Genomic DNA, 17,972 nt, shown 5'->3' with positions numbered 1-17,972 from the left:
TTTGTTTTCTTTCATTTTTGTTTTTGTTTTTAATTTATGTTTTTAAGATAGAGGAAATGGAACTTTTTTAATTCAGCAATTGGGGATATTCAAAGTTACAAGTTCAATGGTAACTGTTCTTTATATAACCTCTTAATAGCTAACCACGACTTTTGAATAGTATGCCTGGTTAATATAGGAGATAAGTTAAAAAAAAATTATTGTTATTAAAGTTAATAGGATGTTATTAAATTCCTGTTTTAATATTTCTTTTAAGTGATTGCAGTGGCATCTGCTGAATGTAATGCAGCTATTGGGTAAGATAAATAGGAAAGTACATAAATAGTATCTATTAATTCTTGTACATATTACTTACCCTGCATTGCATTTAAGATCAAACAATATATAATCTATTTGTCCCAGCACTCTTTTCAAATCCTATCTTTTCAAAGAGTCGCATTTTAAGTTCTACTTTGGTTACTTGTCATGACATTCTCTTCCAATTCTGTCAGTGTAAGAAGGTTGTTAGTAATAGGAAAATTAGACTTGAATATTATGATTGGTTTTGAGCAGGCATTTCCTTGCACCTGCTCAAATTATTGAGCTTCTTCCTGGCAAATTCTTGCTTCTTTCTTGCAAATTAAATTGGTGATACTGGATCAGAACTAATTTATCTTATCCGTCATATTATCTTAAAATCTGGATTATAAAAGATGTTTTCAAATAAGGGGTCAGAACCACAGAATGACAAATGTAGTGTTGTGTGTGTTTTTTTTTTTTTCCCTACATTAGCTTTCATCTTGATCATAACGGTTCAAAACTGACATAAATGTTGCTATTAATTATGACTATCCTGTGCAGCCAATCAGTGATATCACGAGGAGGTTTATTCAAGATGCAGATGACATCAGGCTACATCAAAGCTGCAAACACATCATCGTGGCTCCATGCCAGGCCAGCTTCAGTCTGGAAGGGATCTTTAGCTCAGGCAATGTGTTAGATTCGAGAACAGTTCTGTTCCAGAAACAATTTTACCACTTTTGCGTAGCATCACAAGTGGCTAATAAGCTGTCTGAGACTGGAGCTAATGCCATGCAAAACACTGAGTTCCTGGAAATTGGAGCTTGGGAAAAAGCTGTACAGAGCCACAGCTGGGTAGCTCTGCATATGATCAGCTTGGGTCCAACAAGGCTTATTAGCTTCAGTTCAGTACTAGTGATAACACATTATCTCTTTCAGAAACATTTGGATGTCTCAGCTCTATACACCACAGAAATGTGTTTACTGGAAAGGCTTGTTAATCCCAGTGAAGTGCCACATGAAAGGCTGCACCAGCTTGGGTCCAGCACTGTGTCGGGGCTAACAAGCCAACTTTGAGCAGGGAAGGCTTTGAAGCGCGGGGTAGAGACAGAGTAACCCTGCAATAATTAGCTCAAAGCCAGTGCTGGACCAAACTCGATCAAGCCTGGCTTGTCATGAACTGACTCTTGTGGGCACTTGGAAGTCTCTGCATGCTCCTAATGTATGCTGTAATAGCTCCTGTACACAGGTTTTTTCACTGTCTGGCAATGGGAGACCCCACTTACCTGGAATAGAGGATTTTATTTATTTATTTATTATTGGCAATGCTGGCATTTAATTTGATGCACAATGTAATTATAATTTCCCTGCAGTTGTGACACTCATGTCTCCTTGCTTAAAAACTCCAGGTTTATAATTGCTTTTAGTAACAAAATATAGCATGTATTTCCTCACAGTGATAGCTGTTTTTCTGGCATGCTACATCTCCAGTCACTGCATCCTCATAAAATAAGAGTAGATCCTATTTGACTCCTTTTCAATCTAACAGCAAATTTCATTTTTGTGCATTTATTTTGCATATAAATAAATTATGTTAGATATTACACCAAGAATAGACAAACCTGTGTGAGATAAATTCCGTATACACTTTGAGGCATACATTAAAGCTTTTTTTCGTGTCACATGTTACAGCACCTGCTCCTGAATCTAAAATACAGTAGCCAGATGACACAAAGTATGAAACCGGTACAAACTCACTCTGTTGTTTTGAATTAGTGAAAAAATATTGAGATAAGTTTCCTTTGGCAGACTGTATGCTGAATCAGGCATACAGTTTTCATGAAGCATAATGCTGGCATAAACATGTGTCGTGTCATATGTCATAAACATATGTCAGTTTACTCACAGGTAAACTTTTTAGGATAAACCACTATTCCCAGCTGTACATGAAAATCTAAGGAGAGAACACAGTGAAAAAAAAAAAAAAAAGTATTTTGTATCTTAATCTACATCTACACTTGGCAGGCTTTTCTATCTGAATTATTACCAGTGATAATACCTACAAGGTTCTCATACAAATATAAGACTGGCCATACGAAGTCAGACTAAGGTTCACCTCTCCATCAAGTACTGTCATCAACAAACACCCTAACTTCTGACTCTTCCAGAAAATTTTTTTTGAAATTCCTCCTGTACTTTCCCCCCCACACCTTTATATTTGCACTCTTCCTTTCTCGTGCCCCACTGAGTCACAGAATTCCTCACCAAGCTCCGAGAGCCGCACCTAGCAAGCACTGGACAGACATTCTGCATGGCCAAGGGCAAAGCCAGGAGAAGGAAGCCAAAAAGAGAGGATCCTTGCTGGTGCGGGGTCCACTTCATTCCTCATCATATCAAGTCTGTAAGGCCAGCACCTCTGGGTAGCATGTTTTACCCTGGGATAGCTTCAGAGAACAGCAGACATTGCTGGAGGTCCTCTGCTCTGTGCCCTCCTCCAGAGACTGCTATTTTCTTTTCGATGCCCAGGGAGAAAAAAGGAACAGTATAAGCTTCTCCCTATGACTCTCCCATCCTCCAACTGTTTTCAGCTCAGTGGATTTCCTGAGTCTGTTGTTATTAAGGTTTTGTTCCCTTCCCCCCAACTTCCTAAACAAAATGCATTGCTGAGATTTTTACTGCAAAGAAAACTATGTTGCTAAGCTTTGTTCTGATGAAAAATTTACACTAATTTGCTGCATTAATACTTCTCCGATCACAACACAGCACAGACCTGCCTCTCAGGAAACACATTTAAGCTATGTTTGTTTCAGTGTGGCTGGGAGCTGAGCATGCACTAAAGTGGGTTGGCACCATCTGCAAGAGGCAGCTCTCCTACAAAGATCTGAGCACCTAATGGGTAGCTTTGGTTCAGTCAGGAAGACGGTAGAAAGTCCTGGAGGAGAAGGTTGGGCTGCACGTTTTTTAGCCTAGCACATGGTCCTGTGCAGGGAGGACACAGCAAAACCCTGCTGTACCAAGTGCAGCATTCAACCAACATTTTCACAGTGCTGAGCCTGGTGTCTGGAACCCTCCAGGTAAGGTGGACTTTTTTCAGCCATGTTTGTTGTACCACTAAAAAAAGAGCATGGTAAAAAAAAGTGAGGTATGAATAAAAGGTCCCATCCACACATTGTAGCATTGTCCAGTACTAGCACTGAAAGCAAAATGATCTCTTGAAAAGGAATAGTATTGTTTAAAAGGAAACTGCAGGCAGCAGCAGCCTTCTTGTGCCCAGAACGTGTTCTGGCCATAAGAAGGTACCTCAGGAACACAGCACCAGCCAGGCACATATGTATTTGTGCCCACTAGTGTTGCTTCAAACTGCTTTCGGCTCAGGGACTTCCCAAGACATGTGGATTGTGTGGCTCCAACCTGCAGTGGATTTCTTTTCCACGAACCTGTCCAGTGACCCCTTTAACTCACTGCAGCAAATTACATTCTTAGGCTGGACACACGTGCTGGCAAAACTGTGCTTCTGCCTTCTCAGCTTCTTCTCCTATCCTCCAGTACTGCCTACAAGTGAAACAAAGCCGACAACAATGCTGCAGTAGACCTGACCAGCACATTACTGGCACACGTGTAGCCTGATGTATTTCTATTGTATGTACTTTTACTTGAAAGGAAGCAACTTTATTGTGTTTGCTTTCTAACACTGCAGTAGTGGTGCATTTTCTTTTTCCACAACCAAGTAAGAAAAGAGAGAGATGTCTGGACCCCTCACAATTACACTGCGAGCTATTGAGTTTTGACAGGTAAACTCGTTCCCAAACTGAGCTCCTTCAGCCTGAGACGAGCCTGTCCAGCTTCACACACCCAGCTCCGCGTTCATCCTTTCCAGGGACCTTCGAGGCCGAGGAGGGAGGAAATGCCTCAATTTCCCCCGGCCTCCCTTCGCCTCTCGCCCGCTTCGGCAGCCAATCCTCGCCCTGGGGAGGGGGGGGCTGGAGACGGCCCCAATCCAGCGTTTGTATTAACAAACATTTCCCAGCGCCTATGAGGAAACATACTGCTGCCCAGTGCTGTGGGAGGGTGGGATTTCCTTCCTATTGTCTGCCTGTCTCAGCCTGCACGGCTTGGTAGTGGAGTTGTGCGTTAACTGTTTAAAGCTCTTCGCTCGCTTTGCCGATGGAAAGTTAATGGCCAAAAGGGCTCCGCGAAGCGTGCATGGGAGATATCACACTAAACGCTGATAAATGCAAGAACCGAGGCTAACCAAGACCAGCTGGAGTCACTTCAATTCTTTATCTGAATGAACGTAAAAAAAGTCTTTCCAATACAGTGAAAAATAAATCAAAATGATTGGGAAATGCATCATTTTTATCCTTCAATATGCACCACGAAGGCGATATAATAAAACTGGCTAGCTGAGGGATCTAAAGAGGATATCAAAGCCTTTCAAAACAAGGCCCACCAACACCCATATATAAACTATATGCCTGTTTCTCTACAGTTGATTTAATTCAGTGCCCATCAGCTCACACAAGGTAAAGTAGTTATGGTTGTAGACACTCCCTAAATGTTTGCTTTAGGATACCTTGTTCTTTACAAAATCAAATATTTGTATCCTGAAACAAATATTTGGAGACGGTCCAGACTACCCTTTACAAATATGTTAACTACAACAAATTGTTGGCAAGCAGTGGATTCCAGGAAAAAAAAAAAAAACCCTGTAAGGTAAGGCAAACCATAAGGATTCAATCCTGCATATGCTTCCGCGTTCGTGAAACTGCGGCCTAAATATTTATTTGACAGCTCTCTATGGGACCTGAGAGATAAAGGGCTAAAACCTTTTTATACTGAAGATAGCTGAACTTCTGCCTTAAGTAAATATTTGTATAGGTAAGGAGAAGGCACTGTGTCAGAGTAATGAATCTTCTCACTAAAGAATCAGAGAGTGGAATTGGAGCTTTGTCTTGGATGTATGCCAAAGAATCCCCCCAGCCAACGCGGTTGTATGGGGTATCTGGCTGGTTTAGCTGAAGAATTAAAGACGGTTCTGTATGCTGCTGGGTACCTTTCTCTCCTCTTTGCTTCTGGTTGCAAAAATTGGTATGCCTAAAACACACCTGCTTGAGTAGACCTGCCAGCTTGACTGAATGGTAGAAACCGTAGAAATGATAAGCACCCAAACATTTTCCTTCGTATATAAATATAGCTCAGATACAATTTGTATAGGGCAGGTTTCAGAGGAACTTAAGGCAGCCAAGCCACCAATATCCTCTGGAAACTTGGCATATATTTCAATCAAGCGTCTTTTGAAAATTACAAGTCTTAACAAAATCTGAGCCAAACATCACAACTAAATGCTTAACATAAGGTAGCCTTTTTGTAATTACACTGACACTAAATCTCTTCCTGAGTGTCCTTCTTACTTAAAAAATTGCCCATAAATCTCATTTGCTTTTTATTAATGAAAGCAATATAATGCAGTTAATAAACTATAGTATCACTGTTTGGTATCTGCCCAGCCCCTCAAGTACCCTTTGAAAACAGATTACCAGCACTTTCTTTCCTATCTATTTATTTTAGATAATGTAAAATGTTCTTTCATATTTAAATACACAACATAAGTAAAGCTTTATCACTGCCATTCAACAAGCTCTTATTTGCATTTTATTTTTTAAAAGTGGAGGTGAAGTCCTGATGTAGCAGTCTCAAACAAAATGTGGTTTTAGACACTACTAGAAATTTTATTTACTAAACACACTAGAGAAACCTTCACTGTTCAGAGTGTAAATTGTGTTAAATTCTTTGACTGAACAGGCAGAATGGATGCATCTTTTTTCATTATTAGTATTCCAAAACTATTTTAATAATACTAGTGACTACTCAGGTGAGTAAAATTATTTGCATGCATAAATTTTACGGGATTAAGCTTATAGTGTATTTTAATAAAGTATGTCACAGTGCTAGTCGAGTTTAATCAATTATAAAATGTGTTACTGTTCCATTATTTAATTCCTTGAGTATTTCAGAAACTTTAGAATGCATTTGCTTAGACATTTATGAATAATTAATATTTATCTCATAGTCTATGTAAAAATAGTATTAAAAGTACATGTTTTCCTGCTACTTACATATGTATATATATATACCTCTACAGTTTCATATTACCTAGATTTTCTAATCCTGCAGTGAAAGTGTGGACCCATAATTGGAACACATAGCCAATTCTGGGACAGAACACTGTTTCTATATGCTTTAGTTTCTGTTGCCCAAGGTGTGTATCCACTTTTAAAGATGTTTTCCAAACTGGGTTTCACGATAAGAGGTCAGATAACTGGTAATTTTTTCCTCTGCAATAAGAGAGGATCCAGATCTAAGAGTGTGATAAAATACATATATAATAAATAGTTAAAGATCCGTTTCAAATGTATTATTAAAAAAAAAATAATAAAAGAAACAAACAGCAACTCCAGCAGACACCACTAGAGTTCTCCTTCTCCCAAATATCCCTAGCACCATCCTAAACCCTGTTTACCCCAGAAACCTGAACTGTGGACAGACAGAAGAGGAGAGAGAGAGAGAAAATTCAGACACAATAAAACTCTGAGGGGAAAAATATGTGGAAGGAGGAGGCAGCAGCGGCCTGGGGAAGGGATTGAAAAGTTTCCCCTGGCTTAACTTCTCCCCCCCTGCAGCAGCAGAAGCAGCGGCAGCAGCACAAGGTGAGAGAGACTTTTAAGTCTGGGGAGGAGGGGTGTGTGTGCGGGAGGGGGGGGTTGAATTTACAGCCCTGTGGATATTTCTCTGTCTGCCTTCCTGGCTTTGGGGTGCGAGAGACACCGTGTCTCATGCTGGGTGGATTTTTTTTTAATATGATGGAGGATTATAAACATGGCGCCTTAAAAAAACTACAAAATCATGTACACACTGTTCCAAGGAGATGGGGGAGAGGGGACAGGGGAAGGGCTGGGCACGAGGGGAGGGGGCAATCCTGCCCCGTGGGGGAGCATATGGGGAGGGGGGAGCAATTATACTTAATAATAAAATGTGTGGGGCTGCGGGGGGGGGGGAGCGTGGGGGGGGGCCGACGGGGACGGAAGGCGGGATTTTTATATATATGTATATATATATATATATTATTTTTTTGGAGTGGGAAGGATTATCTCGCAGCCCGCTTGGAAATCGAGAAGAAGGGGGCCGGCGGCGGGGCGCGTGTGATTATTAACGGCGATTATTTTTGTCCTTACACGCCTTCCCCGGCCGGCTTTCGGCTTCCAATAAAAAAAAAAAAAAAAAAGCCGGCGGTTTCGCCAGACTTTCAGCCCGGGCCGGGATCGGGTCGGGGCGTGAGGAGGCGGTGGGGTGGGCAGAGGGGCAGAGGGCCCCCCCCGGGGGGAACGGTGCCCTCAGCGCTCCGCCGGGCCTGCAGGGCGCGGGGGAGCCGGGGACTCGCGTGAGAGGCGAGGCCGAGCGGGGTGTGGCGCAGCCCGGCCTCGGCCCCGCCGCCCCCCCGGCTCTATTCTCACAAGCTTTGCTCCCCGCTTTTCTCCCCCCCCCGCCCTTTTTTTTCCTTTCTCTCGCTTCTCCCCCGCCGCCCCCGCGTTTCCTCGCTGGGGTTTGGGGGGGGGGGGGGGAATGTCTGCTTGGGTCTCGGCCCGAGTAATGGCAGCTGCTCGACAGCGCCGAGCCTCCTCCGCAGAGGGGAGACGGCGGCTCCCCGCAAGCCGGGAGCGGGGCCATAACTCCCCTTCCCCGCAGGCGGGCAGGGAGAGGGCCGGGGCTGGGGGTGAGCTTACAGCCCCGGCCCTCCGCCCCCGGGCGGGCTGCGCCACCCCCGCGGCGGGGACGGCCTTAAAGCGCGGCTCTGCCGCGCCGGGAGGGCAGGTTGGGGGGCGGCCTCCGGCTTCCCCCGCTAGCGGGGTGCCTCGTCCTCCGGCACGGCCCTCGGGCTGCCCGGGGCCGGGGTGAGGGAGGGGTCGTTGCGGGGGGCGCCTCCCGCTCCCTCCAAGAATAGTTCACTCGCTCCCCCCCGGGCATGAAAGCCTGGACTGCTGAGTCTTTGGCGATGTGGGTTTTTTTTTTGTCTTACTTTCCCCCCGCTCCCCGCCCCTCCAAGCCGCGTCTCCGCATAACTCCCTTCCGTGCACTTTCTGAGGCGTTGTCCTTCATCATCCCCAACCTCAGGGATTGTCCAGAGGCCTATCCATCTCCTTTCTTTCATGAGGAAAGGATGAAAGCATACGTGGGGGGTGTCCTGTGGCGGGGATGGTGGGGAGCCTTTCTGTGCTTCCCTGACCTTCCCTGCGTTTCAGAGAAAAGTCCTCCCATAAAATATTGATGTTACAGACTTGGAAAACTTTGCACATCTTTTGGGGCTTACCCTGAAAATGGCACGCTTAATTTTGGAATTTGTATTATTTATTTATTTCTGCAAATGTGGCAAACAGAAGTTTGCGAGCGCTGGAGCGAGGGGTGACTCAAAGAGAGGAAAAGGGATGAAAAACTCTAATGTGGTGCTGGTTGGTTTTATAATTGCATAATTTGGCATTTTAATGTCCTGGGATCATCTACCACAGTCTTTGTATTGTAGGAGCAATGCTGTTTGTTGTAAAATAGTTTTGAAAGATCTTACTGCAGTGGAAAGGGACAAATGCAGAAAATGCTTTCTTGTCTTAGTGATACTGGTTTTTGTCTTTTGTTTGTTTTTGTTTTTCTTTTATTTCCCCAACTTTGTTGCTGTTCTTTGTAGGGAATTGTTTAATTCTTCCAGGCTGATCACTGAGACAGGTGTGGGGGGGTAGAGTGGGAGTGGAAATGCCAGTGCGTGGTTCGGGTTGCAGTCCCTTGGGTACTTCTAGTCCCTCATCCTTCAGCATGAAGGACCTGGCATCTCTCCATGCTTTTTTTTTTCTTCATAATTTTCTTATCAACCATTCTGAGCATGCTACAGAAAGCCTTTAGGGAAGTAGACTGTTTGCTGACTGCTGTTTTATATAAAAGTGAGTGTATCTTCACGATAATTCCCTTTGTGAATTTTTGGTTAATGCCAGCTTTTCCATGCCTAAACAAACCTTTTCTGTTTTGACCAGATATTTTAATGGAGAACGGGATGGGGTAGGGTAGGACTGCAGGGTGCACCTCATCTTTCTGATTGTGAGTTTGGTTTTATGAATGGGGAAACGAGTTGCTGTCTTGGTTGACTGTCCTGTGGGTCAGTAGTCTCTGCAGTCATGGAGAGGCACCTGCGACTTACACTTGGTGTCAGGTTCAGCCCCTAAAGGACAAAGAGGGTCTCCTGGAAAACTCCTTTACCCGTCGAAAAATGACTCTTCTAATGAGCCGGATAGTGTGGTGGAAATTACCTAGGGATGAAGTCAGCAGTAAGGGAAATTCTGAGTGTGTGGATGTTGGGTTGAGGGTCTTAAGATTTTGCTGGTGAGCTAGGAGAATGTTCCTATTCCACGCTTCAGAGCTTTGTCATGCTAATTTGACAGAGAAGTGCTTTTTGTGGATAAGTGAAAAGAATCAGGCTAATTCTGTCCATGATTTTTTTTTCTCTGTGTTAGTAAACCAATTTAAATTGGCTCATTCATTTTAGTTTATGGATGTACTTCACGTATCAGAATACAGGAGTTTAGCTCTGTTGACAAAATTACAACTGGTTGAGTTTTTCCACCTTCACACACTGCTTGTTAACGTACTACACTACTGAGTGTAGTAAGTTGGAGTGTGATCACTTCCATGCCATTGTGAACAAGAAGTGCAGGGTGCTAGAAGTGTCTTCCATTGCAGTTAAACTGGTGTATTTTTTTTTCTCATCTAAACAAGTACTTTACAGATTCTTATTTTTTAAATTTGCATTTAAAAACAGTAATTTGGTCCCCATAAACCAAAATTCTTAGTAGTTTGTCTTATCCCTTATGTATTGTGAGCTAAGGCAACATTTCTTAGTTCTTCGGGAAAAATTGAATACTACCGAAATAACAAGAATTTCATGGCTGTAATCACTGTGCTGACAACAAATGTAACTGCTGGGTTGTTTGCTGTGATCTGTGCTGTGTCCATTCTGTTTGGAGGTAGGAGGAGGTCTGCATGCAGCTAGTGTTCAGATCCCACCTGCCCTTGGAGCAGAGAGAAGAAGGAGCTTAGAAAGGACTTGAGGCTTCTGTGGGAAAGGAGCCTGGATCATCTTTTCTGCCTAACATCATCTCAAGAGCAAATGAGCCAGTGAAAGGCTGTAAAGTGTGTTCAGCATTTGCACCTTGTTGAGATGTACAGCCCACTGGGTGCAGACATGGTGCTCCTGGAAAAGAAAATGCGGTGGATGGACAAGGAATTTGGCCTGAAACTCCCCTGGAAGTGGCTTAGGCTACATGTAGGCTGTTGTGCATTTCTATCAGCAAACTGCAGCATGGGGACCTCTGAACTGTGCTAGCTGCCATCTCTGAATTAGGATGAAATACTTAGGTAGATAAAAGACAAAATTTGAAGATGTTTTCTTAATTTTAGGCATCTAAACCTCTCTGTAATTGTCTGCATTGTCTAATTCATTATAAAATTCCAGTGTTTCACACAACTTGAAAATCAGGGAGAATTCCAGAATCAGAATCGTTTCGGAATTAGCTATCTAACTCCAGTTGTGAGTTCACAAACCTTGGACATAACTAACTATTTTTCATAGTTACTGCCTTCTACTGTTTTACAGAGCGTTTAGCTCTCGGAGTCTGTAAGGACTTCAGACAGTGAATCTCTTCAGGATAAAAGTCCTGAAAGAGGAACAGTGTTCTAATAGCAAATGTCTTATGGGAACATCAGATTTTCTTCTTAAACCGGTTGAAGAGTTTTTAGCTAGATTCAGAGCAGCATAAATATCAGCAAAATAAGTCTTTTATCCCTGATGTAGGTTGTTACAAATACTAAGTTGAACTATAAACAAAATTAATCTATCCAAAGTATGTGTGGCTCACATACCAGTGATAAACTTGGTTCACAAAATGCTGAGCTGTTTAAAATCATTGGCCATATGTGTGTAAGTTTACTTTTTAAAAAAGTCTCTGGATGCGGTGAGCACTCCCATAGAACTCGTGTAGTACTTGGAGCGTGGTGCCCTTGGTAGCTGGGCAGTGCAACATACGTCATCTTTTATGTAGCTCTTACATTTTGGTCTGTCAGAGTTGCTTGTGCTAAATGTTGTGAACAAAGATTGTTCTTGTCAGGTTCTGGATGATTTTCGATCAGTTGAATGTAAATTTAGCCCATAATTGGGTTATTGTTCTAAGGTCTAATCTGCCAGTTGGGAGAATATAGCCTGCAAAATAGGTAGTTTATAAGATGAGGTCATGATTCCATTTTGCAGGAATTTCTTAATAAGTTAACTCTTACATTCCTAAAAATAAGTTTTAAATAATCTTCAGTGTGTTATGAGGATGCAAATTCAGTAGCAGTGAAGGAGTATCTTGCAATCTATACAAAATGCAGAACACGTTTCAAACTTTTTTTTTAATACAACTCAAATTTGTCTTGAAACCGTGGGGGGCAAAAAAAAGTTTCTCCAAAAAGCCTTACTTCCTAGATGTAGTGTACGTAACTGGGAGTGGGCTGGTAGGTGCTGGAGTGGCCGTGCATGGTATAATAAACACTGTGGCCTCTGGCTGAACGTGTGAACCCTTATGGCACACAGAGCTCTTTGATTTCAGAGGCCTGTCTGCATGCATCGCTCTTGGAGAGCAGGGCTGTGTTGGGCCATTTCTTTTTTTTCAGTATATTCAATTCTGGGCTTTAAACATAGCTTTATTATCTGTTTAAACCAATGTCTGTCATTGAGCTAATTGGGCAAGTCTGAACTCTGTTTGTTTTATTATTTATTTATTAACTAAGCCATGAATATTGAATCCATGCAAAGAGATGTGTTTTAGTGGTAACTAAATAACTGCATAGTGGATTTCTAGCGTTATTTGTGTTCCAGAAAGAGTAAATAAGCTACTTGTTCTAGCTATGCTGTTTCATCGAGTATCTAAAGTCGTAACACGTGCAGTTGCAGTTGATTTGATATGCATCGATACAAGATGGCTGCAATCAATTTCTTTAAATATACAAGTTATTAAGGGGTGAACTTATTTGAATCATAGAACTGTACAGTCCTAGAGGCTGACGTTCCTTACGTTTTAATAATATTTCATTCATATTTTTTTTATGTCCCTGTTTTGTTTTCTTTCCCCCTGAGACAAACAGGATCTTTTAGTCTTGTTGGCAGATGACAGCAGGCACACTAGTGAGGCACTGTGACATGTCCATGAACCCAAGCTAAAGCTCATGGCATCTAATTTTAGGCCACACAGCTTTGGTAACATCCCGTCAGAGCCTGACCTATAGCTCTACCACGCAGATAAATCCAAAGCGTTGTTATTGAGAGTTTTGTATACAAAAGACTCTTTGATTTTTTTTTTTCCAATCTCTCATTTTCCACTCCAGTCACTGAAGTGCAAAAGTTTCTGCTGTGCAAGTACAGAGACATATAATTTGAGTTTAAAGTACATTACTGGTTAAAATGGCAGGACCATAGTATTTCAAAATTACAAACGTATTAAAAATTGTAAGTGAAGTATTGTTATTAGTGCACCAACAGAATAGTTTTGAGTATACCTGTATACTATATTCAATATTTTATTCTAAGGTTAAATAATTGCAGAATAAACATTTTAAATCAAGGATTATGACTCTACATACAATTTTGAATTGCAGTATGGTATAAAACAAATTCTTAACAAATAGTTTTAACACCAGAGGGTGAAACCTTAAGTGTTATCCACTTATTGGCTAAAAAATAAAGTGGAGTATACCTGCCAAAATACCAATAACATCCCATTCGCCCTTTCTGTGGGAATTACATTTTTGCATGCAAACAACTGGTCTTGCTCTGCTAATTCATTTTTGTCCATAATAGGATATAACCAATTTAAGATCTAGTTACTTAAAAAAAGTTAAATATATTGGTGTTTACCCATTTCTCATGTTTCATTTCCTTTTCCTTTGTTAGCATGTTAAAAATAAACATGAAACCAACTTGCCTTATATTCAAATATATGATTTTATTGCAGCTGACTTAACTAATGTTTCAGCTACAGACTGTAGGAGTCTGCTAGTAGGTGTAGGGCTCAGAAGTGGCATTTTGGAAAGTGGGTATTTGTACTTTGATCTCGTGCACTTACAGTACGGCATTATTATCTGGTCTTTTAAAGATAGGTGGATGGGAGTAGCAGGCGGTGACTCATGGGATATTGTACTTAGTTCACTAATTTTAGCAGAGTGATTCTTATCTTACAACGTTAGGTTTTATTGGAACCTTCTGGAGCGGCGATGAAGTGAAACAAAATGGAGTTGTGGGAAAATGATTAGTGGAATCCCAAAGTAGCTAGAAATAATACACAAAGAAAATTATGTTGGATACGTTATTGCTCAACAAATCTTTGAAAAGATCGGAGAGACGAGAGCTTTCTTAGCAAACTCTCATCGTTTTCAGTTAAGTCTCAGACACCGTTCAGTATTCAGCAAGAGATCCTCTCTTCTGCAGATACCTGTTTGCAATTACAGATGTTTCTCAAGTCAGAAGCCAAGTGACAGCCAAGCCTGCCCTGACTGTTTGTGCCTTGTTGCTGTTTTCTTGGTGTCGTTGCTGGTAACAGAAAACTTCCAAAGAGAAGAGTGTCCCTCGCTGAGCACCATTGCAGTGCGTGCATTCACAGACACAAGTTAAAGTGGAAATTTGACCTTAGAATGATGGCTTTTTTTTTTTTCTCTGATTTTTCCTTTTGGTCGATTGTTAATCTTGAGATCGGTACCTTCAGAGCCATTATTGACTCTGGGGGCAGCTTAAACCCAGTGTTTTTGCATAAACCCCTCTCCCCAAGCAATTACTTAAGATTCAGGTTCAAAATTGTACAAAATCAAAACAAAAGAATTGCTATTTCATAAAGCGTAATCACAGGCTACTGATTGTTCACTGATGAAAATTGATGATGTTCACTGCAGAAAATTCATTGTTATCGGTAGATTAATATTAATATAACGATGGAGACTTTGGTCATATAAGCATTTGTTTCAGACTGACATAAAAATGCATAGGCCTTGGAGCATGCTGATGAATCAAGCTTATTTTTCATAAAATATGCAAAAATTAAATCTTTACGTGGAACTCCAAATATCAAGGAAGAGCACAGTTGCAATTTGTTTTGCCTATATAATTTTTACATAATATTTGGGATACTTCGGCTGGAATACTCGATGTCATGTTGGCATTTTTCATGCCTTTTGAATATCAACTGAATGAGTATTGTTATTTTAAAAAAACATTTTTACATGCTAAATTTTACATAGATGATTGCTCCTATTGAAATTAAGACAATTTACTACATGAACGCCAGTTTTTAAACGAATTCACAATATCCAAGAGAAAAACAGAGGAAATCTGGATAACATTTTTCTGTTAGTGGCTTTTTACATTTTTTTTTGTTTCTTACAGTCTGTATAGAACAGGAAGAGTTAATTATTAATAAAGGAAACTGGTAAAAGAAGAAATGTAACTGTTATTAGCTGTTTTCACAGGAACCAGACTGGCACCATTTTTAGCTTCATATAAATACAGTCGAGGCTCTAGGACATTCCTAAGAACCGACTGCGTGAACCTTTTCCTGGGAAGCTGGATGTTCCAGTGTCACTCATCGTGCTTGTCAAGTGACATTTGAAGATAATACAGCACACTGAATAATACAGCGTTGATAGTAACGTTCTCTGAATTAAAAAAAAAAAAAGAACTTTATTTTCACCGATGAAAATAGCTTTCTGAAAACTTTTCTTGGTCTTGGTTAAAGGTGGGGGTGGATGAGAGGGGTTTTGTGCTTTAATCAGCAGTAATTCCCATCGATCGTCTGACCTCTAGAATGTAATGTCAGGTTGTTCAAAAGTAGTCCTAAGTATTAAAATCTTTACTTTTTTTTCCAAAAAATTATTTTGCTGACGCATCTTTTTGAAGGAGAGGTTGCAATTGAGCTGGTCCTGATGCATACCTGGGAGCCTTTCGGACCTGCTGTGGGAAAGCAAGAAACCTGGCCGCTCTCAGCCTACTAATTGCATCTTTCAGTTCTGTACCTTTGTCAGCCTCTTCTTACATTGACCTGGAGTAAATAGACTCACAGGAAATACTTGGTGTAAGAAAGATTCTTCCTTTTCCTGTGCACTTTCCACTCCTCTGGCTCCCAGGAGGCTTCTTTATAAAACCTTCTAATTGGAAGCATACCCCTGACTCCTTTCGGATTCCAGACCTGAGAGCTCCTCTTACTCAACTCCTACCTTTTAGAAAGCAGGGATTAGCAGTCAAGTACCTCCAGGTGTCAGTTTTATTAGGTTTTCTAATCCACATTGACTTTCTTTATCTGAATAATTTTAAAGAGAGAGTTCTATAAAAAATAACCCATTTACAAATCGTCCAAGTGCAAGCCTAATTTGTATCCCCAACTTCTGAAGACGTGTGGCTTTCAATCACATGAAAAAATTCTTGCCCCTCGTAGTGGCACAGGAAATGCTGACAAATAGCAGCTAAAGGTAACCGAAGGCTCAGATGCTTTGTGTCCTGGTGCACCAAGGAGCAGAACAGCGTTTGCTTTGCCAGGTTTGTGGGTAAGCCCTTGCAGCCTTTCCTGGGCCAGTGGGAAGGAACGGTGCCCAAATTCCCACTTGGCTCCTCTTACATGCCAAGTGCCTTTCTTGATCAAACTAGCATGACATGTAATCCAGAGTCTGGCAGTGGCTGGAGACAAATTTCAAATGTCTCGTAGAAAGGAGCCAAAAATCACCAATTTTCTGATGTAGGAGGCTCTAGAGAACATTTTTTTTCCCTCCATATTGGCTCCCCAGCAATGAGCATTTAGATGTTGGTTTCTGTTGTTATGCAGAAAAATAGGTTTTTATTCCAAAACTTTTTTTTGAGAATATTTAAAATTCTCTTTCATATAATAATTGAACATTTGCGCTAATAACATTAATGCCTGCTGCTTTTTGGGTCAAGCGTATTCTTCTGTCCTCTCCGAATGCCTTGCAGCCTTTGTCTGCAGAGCTCTTTCTCCTCTGGTATTTATCTAGAGCTTCCTCCCCAGCTGCAGGAAAGAGCCATGTGTACCTGCCTCTTCGTGCGCTATTTGATGGAGATAAGAGATGTCGAGGTGTGAGCTAATGAAAGCCCGTAGCGGTTGTCTGTCGAGTGCAAATAAGAGCTGGGAAACGCACATATGAAAGGAAGAAAGAGAAAATTTGATGTGAAATGTGCATTAAGTGTAAGTCTGGGTACACACGTCACAACGTGTGTGTGAGAGGGCCAGTTACTTTGCTAAAATAATTTGGTGACTTTAGTGCAGCAATATTAGTTTACACCTGCAGAGAATTTTCTCCTGAATGTCTGCGAATGAGAATATATAATGAAGTGTTTGTGTATGAGTGACAGAGAGCGAGCGTGTGGCAGTGAGAGTGCATGCATGCATTTTCAGGCCTGATTGATTATATATATATAAAAAAAAAAACACCTAGAGTTGAAAGAACATTATTTTAAATTAACATTCATTATCTTCATGCGTGATGTAACAGTTCACTTTGGACCAGATCCTAGCACCATTATGTTTCTTGAGCAGAGACTGTGTTTGCCTTGAATGAGGTTATTCAGTATAAGAATTGCAAAATGTAGGCTGATTTTTGACACTAAAGATACATTGTTTGGTCACCATATATTAGAACTGCATATATTAGTGCTGCATTATTTCTGATAGGAAAACGTGGATTTTTTAAAAATAAATAGTTACATTTCTTTGAAATATAAAATAAAAAGCAGGAGGAACCTTTCCTTGGGTCTCTAATCTTATGCTTGGAGATGCTTGCAGCCATTTTAATTTGTGCTGCGTGCATTGATCTAGCAGTTAGATTATTTACTCACATTGTGGCTAGGTCATCTACCTATCAGACACTGGTAAGGAGTTAATATTGTTGGGCTTAGTGGCTTCTAAGTGGCATATCTGCAAGAAGAAAGGAAAAAAAAAGGCAAACAAAACTAAATATCCCAGTTAACTTATATACAGTATAAAGGAAAACAATTGAATTCATGGTCTTATCATGCAGGATCTTTTTTTTTTTTCTGTACATAATTTAAACTGAAAAAAAAATGCATACCAACGCAAACAAAGGGGAAAAAAGATTTTGATCTTCTTTGGCAGTTCTGCTTTTATATACAGAGTTTTGCAACATTAAGTCATGTAATTAGGCATCAGCTTGCTGTTACATATTTTCTCAGGATACATAGCTTGCAAGCATGAAAATGAAAGCCACGTTTTTAAAATGATGACCCTAAATAACTTTCTAAAGCTAAAAACAAAAATTCTAAAAACAGCTTATTCTTTAATTTTAAATATCACATTAAAAAAAAAAAAAAGTGGGAAAAGTATTTTATGTATTCAGCAGCAGGAGGAAACTAATTTCCTGGACTGTAAGTGCTGCTATTGTCCTATAGCAGAAGGACAATGATCTAGATTTATAAAAAGAGAGAAGAAATGTGGCAACAGCTAATGTGTGGCAGTGAAGAGGAGGAAAAGCGAGACGTGATGCTCTCAAGTGTCCGGTATTTTCTGAGAGGGAGCTACTCACAGTGGAATAAACCTTTTCTTGGTATGCAA

General features: G+C 40.9%; 1 protein-coding gene across 7 annotated transcripts in view; it reads left to right on the top strand.

Moving 5' to 3' along the window:
* Positions 1-6,767: 6,767 nt before the first annotated feature.
* The window catches only part of ZMYND11 (zinc finger MYND-type containing 11), a 107,609-nt gene continuing 96,404 nt past the window's right edge, over positions 6,768-17,972 (top strand). For 3 of the 7 annotated variants that reach the window (XM_083823691.1, XM_083823689.1, XM_083823687.1), the window contains exon 1: positions 6,769-6,986. The gene's annotated coding sequence lies outside the window, so the exon portion shown is untranslated. Of the gene's footprint in view, positions 6,987-17,972 lie in introns of all 7 variants that reach the window. The other 4 variants (XM_083823692.1, XM_083823688.1, XM_083823686.1 and 1 more) reach the window with 2 other exon arrangements.

The sequence above is a fragment of the Anser anser genome (assembly GCF_964211835.1).
Source record: "Anser anser genome assembly, chromosome: 2".
Lineage (NCBI taxonomy): Eukaryota > Metazoa > Chordata > Aves > Anseriformes > Anatidae > Anser > Anser anser.
This window is presented reverse-complemented; position numbering and strand designations above follow the sequence as displayed.